The sequence below is a fragment of the Sinocyclocheilus anshuiensis genome, unplaced genomic scaffold (assembly GCF_001515605.1).
Source record: "Sinocyclocheilus anshuiensis isolate Anshui unplaced genomic scaffold, SAMN03320099.WGS_v1.1 scaffold1015, whole genome shotgun sequence".
In the NCBI taxonomy this organism is placed as follows: Eukaryota; Metazoa; Chordata; class Actinopteri; order Cypriniformes; family Cyprinidae; genus Sinocyclocheilus; species Sinocyclocheilus anshuiensis.
The window spans coordinates 379,121-384,296 of NW_015546029.1; the positions used below are offsets into that span (position 1 = coordinate 379,121).

Sequence of the window (5,176 nt, forward strand, 5' to 3'; positions counted from 1 at the left end):
ACATTTAGTTCTGGAACTAAAGCGGTGCGAAAGGCCCTAATATCACTTCTTTTGTAGCAGAAATAAACAGCTGCAGAAAAAGGTAGATGCCATACAAAATGTAACGAATAGTTGCATTGCTCATCACAAATGTAGTGGAGTAAAGAGTACATATACTTAATCAAAAATGTAGTCAAGTAGTATAATAACAAGTCAGGCTAATATCTTTGATACTCAATAAAATTACAAAGTAGCCAAAAAGATACTTAAAGGGGTCATCGGATGCCCATTTGATATAAGTTGATATGATTATTTAGGGTCTTAATGAAAAGTCTATAACATACTTTGGTTAAAATGTCTCAGTGGTAGTGTAAAAAACACCTTTTTTACCCTGTCAAAATGAGCTCTGTTTTTAGCAAGCAATTCTAGTCCATGTTGCTTTAAATGCTAATGAACTCTGCTCACACCGCCCCTCTCTCCTGCGGCGTGACTATTTACTTTAGCCGCGAAACTTTCTAACTAGCACATATTAGGAAAGGTGATTTGCAAAGATTCATAAAAAACCTTATACTCGCTTCTTGTGTAGATGAAGCTCGATCCCGAATGATTCGCGTGAACACAGACGCATTTAGGCAGATTCCCTTCAAAACGAAAGTAACGTTAATCCTCTGCGTCTTCAGTGGCTCAGATGTCGGGAGTATATGACGACTGCTATGTTCATTATTACATCCAACAACAAAACACCTCAGTCGCTTCATTCGGAGACATTCTTGTCTTCCCCTGCACCGGAGTCGACACAATGGCGGACTGATGACAGCTCACTCAGGGCGGGTCTAAGGTAAGACGCTAATGTCAATCAACTATCGTGGGAGGGCCCTGTGCAGAACTACGTCATTCTGACAGGAATCTCAGAACAGCCTGATTTGAGAAAGGGGATTTTAAAATAGGGATTTAAAAAAAAAACACTGGGTGGATTTTTATCATTATAGGGTGGTTGTGTACACACACTTCCAACACACATTTATGTTCAAACAACAACAAAAGTGAATTTTGCATCAGATGACCCCTTTAAGTACAGTAACTAATTACAGTTTACTAAAATACTTTACTTCACTGTAATTTTCTTCGCCTCAAGTTGTCCAAACCTATATAGTTTATTTCACCTGTTGAACACAAAATATATTCTGAAGACAATATGGAAAGCATGGAAAATATGGAAGTCTGGGGGTAAAAATACTATGGACGTTAATGGAGACCAGCAATTGTTTCTTCAAAACATAATCTTTTGTGTTCAGCAGAAGAAAAAATACTCATAAAGGTTTGGAACAAGTTTAAGATGAGCAAACGACAACAGAATTCACACATTTTTGGGTGAACTACCCCTTTAAATTGAAAATCATGTGACTTTAAACCGTGTGTATTTTAGCACTTATTGCCTTGCCTCATTTACTTTTACCATTGTAAGTTCATTGTCACCTTGTGATTTAGATTGAATAATTGAATGACTCAATGAATAGAAACAACTAAGTGGCACATCATGTTACAAAATTGCTTTTGAATTTTAGGAAGCAGGATTAAAATGAACTACATTTAATATAAATATGCTGAGTATATATATCACAACTCACACAATACCACTAATTGTTAGATTTCTCTGAATTATCAGTAAATTCCAATATCTGTCATTCCATTAGTCCTTTAGTCTCATTCATTGAAAAGGAGCCAATTTTTCATTTCTAAATTTTGCCCAAACCAGAACACTCCATTAAGTGGTCTACTGAGAGAGGAAGCTCTGTTATGACAATGATATGTAAGCTTGTCTATCAAGATGTCTCTCAACCTAACTAGTCCTTAGGGTGGTCTACAGCCAGCCTGTGAGAGCCAGAGACACACTGGAGAAGAACTGGGAGGAAATGGATCATAACATTTGGAAAATCTTAGGGAACAGTGGATGAAACAGTGAGGACAGATGAAAAATTAGGGAGAAAAGAAAATGGGAAAAAAAATATGTCTAATAGCTAGAACTGAGACTGCATAAACTCTGTGGCTTGATTTAAAATCCTCCAGTGTTAAATGAACCTCACCACTAAAAGCTGTCACCAATACTCTTTTAATGGACATGCTTTTGGACAGCCCAGAGAGGAGGAAGTACCAAAAAGAATGAAAGTAATATACTCAGAAAAGCTTTAAGCGGGTATGTGCAATCTGTTCTACGATCATTCACTACAGCACAGCACAGCAGAAAGATAGAGTGGGATTGAAACTCAAGGGTGAGAAGGATGGAAGCCTGTGTTAAAAGAGTAACACACTCCTGCGCACATGTTTATGTGGGAGTGTCACATCAACATAATTAATCAGCTTACCATGAGCCTGGCAGAGACTGCAGACTCCTATTGTCATGCATTATTCACCCACACCGATCATTATAATTAATCTGAACCCTCACATATAGCTGCTGCTCTCCACCGAGCAGCCATTTTTACTGAAATCTTGAGATGGTGCAGCGACAACATCCATAGTTTGATACGGCTCTCAGTGGAAAACTAGATCCAGGCCTGATCTCATTCTTTACAACATGATCTTTCTTTCAGTGATCTTACTGAGGATATTTACAAGCTGTGTAGTCTGTTATGTGTAGCCTTTTCGTAAGGTGCAATTCATAACTGATGCTTTCTTTCTTTCTTTTTTTTTCTTTCTCCTTTTCAGATGTTTTCATGCATGGACTGTAGACAGGGAAACACATACTGAAAAGATAATAGATATATTATATTATATTATATTATATTATATTATTATAATGTAGTGTTAAGCATTATATATTATAATGTTTAACACTAATGATAATGGAAATAGAAGCACTGTTCAATAAAATTATTTTAATTATTGTAAATTATTATTTAATTGACCATCAGAGTGTTTACTACATTTGACTTTGTTTTCTTTTAGTTTATAGGAGAAACATTTTAATGTACACATTAAAACTGAATGCGTTTGATATGAAAATATTTAGAAAATAGTTAAATTTTATTAAATACATTTTAACAGATACATTTTCATATGAAAAAGAAAAAGAAAACAATATTATCTAAATAACTAAAAATAAAAATGAATAAAAAATAAAGGAACTAATCACAAAATTGCTAAAGAATAAATGTATACATAAAATACAATTATATTATATTTCTGTCAACTTTCAAGTGGCATTACAAGGCAGTATGGACCTTTAAGCCTTCATTCATGCAGAGCACTGAAAGAACACTTTTGATAGTCTGTGTACTTTACAATACCTTTTAATATGCTCCTCATCCTGTCGTCTCCATAAAAATAAAATAAGTGGCTCATCTTCTCATCTGCGTGTCATCATTACCTTTTTACCACAATGACTAAAAATATTTGCCATGATGCGAAAAATAAATTAAAGTGAACCTGGTGAACCTTTGAGTTCAAACTTAAAGTAAACCATACTCAGACCAGACGAACTCAGTTTGCTTTAAAGTTTGTTGGAAATATATAAATATAAAGCAAAACTCTTGCGAATCACTTTCAGGCCCCTAAAACAAATCAAAACTTTCTTCATCTCTGTCAATGGAGTTGGTTTTGTTCAGACCCTAGAAGCTGTTGACTTGACAACTTGTTAGTATCATGTTCCTCATGACATTTTTTCTTTATGTACACTGCAGGCTGATGAAACACAATTCACACTGCAAAAACTGGAATAGTATGCTAGAAAAGGCTGAAAAGTTGAAAATGTGTTTATAGCGACCTTCTTTTCCCCGACAAAACATTCAAGAGACCTTTATAAATTATTTTTCTTACCCATCCCACCTTACTATATCAGATGCATTCTTATGCAGTATGTTCGAGTTGTATAAAATACAGCTGGATATGGAAGTCTGCTCTAATTGGCGGAGAGTGTTTGAGGACAGGCAGGAGGAGCAGGCATGAACTCATAAACAGACACTGCAGGCAAAAGCAGAGAAGGCAAAAAAAGGGTGACTGGATGTCAGAGCAGGACCGATCCCTTGCGACACAGTACATTCTTTGACTCAAGGTGAGGAGTAATTGCAAAATAATCAGTAGCTCTTTCAGGTGCCAAAATTGGCTGCAGACACACACTCAGACTCACCCTAGGACACGTTGCTCATCACCTCTAATAATCTCTAATAATGTTGCACGGTGGTCCTACGGTAGTATCACGATATCCAAGTCACGAAATACTACCACTACCGAGGCGATCTGTTATACTTGGGAAAGCTAACCGTTAGCATTCTCATTAATCAGTTTTCCAGGAATATGAGAGTTACTGTTCAAACCAAATGATCTACAGTACATACATTTTTTACTAAACTTTGAGTTCACTCACTCATACTACATTAATGATACTACTCATAAACAGTTGCCAGTGGTCCTCCGGTGACCCTTAAATGATTCACAAATGAGAGCTACACGGTGTAGTCCTATCGGCAGCATGGATCTACCCATGATAGAGTGAGTAATGACTCACCAAAGGAAGACTGAAGGCTGTTTGACTACAGACTTCTGATTTATAATTATGGTCGATTGATGATGGCATGTGGATGAGATATACACACTAACCAGAAAAAAACTTAATCCTAATTCATGGAAATGTAATGGAAATTCCTTATTCAGTTAAGAAGATTAAAGCAGAAGGGGGAGGGGGACAAGAAACAGAACATAGCAATAAATTTAATGATGCCATTGTTCTGCACGTGAGGAGAACATACAGTAGCAACACTTTACTGAAAGGGTCTATACATTAACATTAGTTAGTGCAATATCTAATACAAAATTATAAAACTTGTACAGCATTTATTAATTATTCTAGGTTAATATTAATTTCCTCATCTAGTAATACATTTTTAACATATTAACATATAAATTGTATAAATAACCATTAGATAATATTATCTGAACAATGGTGTAATATATATAATTTTAAAGTCTTTCTGAGAATATTCTGTATGAATATACAGAATAAAGACATGTAGAAATCAATGTTGCATTTTTCCTCAGCCTTCCAGATGTAATAATCTGTTTTACTGTCTACCTTCTAAAAATATTCTCAAATAAAAACCAAAACAAAAGAAAGAAAAGCTGACAAAGTGATTTAGAATTTCTCAGAAATTTCTTTATCTTCCAGCAAGATGTTTTAGCTACACAATGGGGGGGGGGGGGG

The 5,176-nt window shown here is 35.4% G+C and overlaps 1 long non-coding RNA gene across 1 annotated transcript in view; it reads right to left on the reverse strand.

The window, feature by feature from the left end:
- The window catches only part of LOC107698726 (uncharacterized), a 3,601-nt gene extending 2,989 nt beyond the window's left edge, over positions 1–612 (reverse strand). The window contains exon 1 of the long non-coding RNA XR_001635378.1: positions 471–612. This is a non-coding gene — a long non-coding RNA (uncharacterized LOC107698726). The remainder of the gene's footprint in view (positions 1–470) is intronic.
- Between the last annotated feature and the right edge of the window lie 4,564 nt (positions 613–5,176).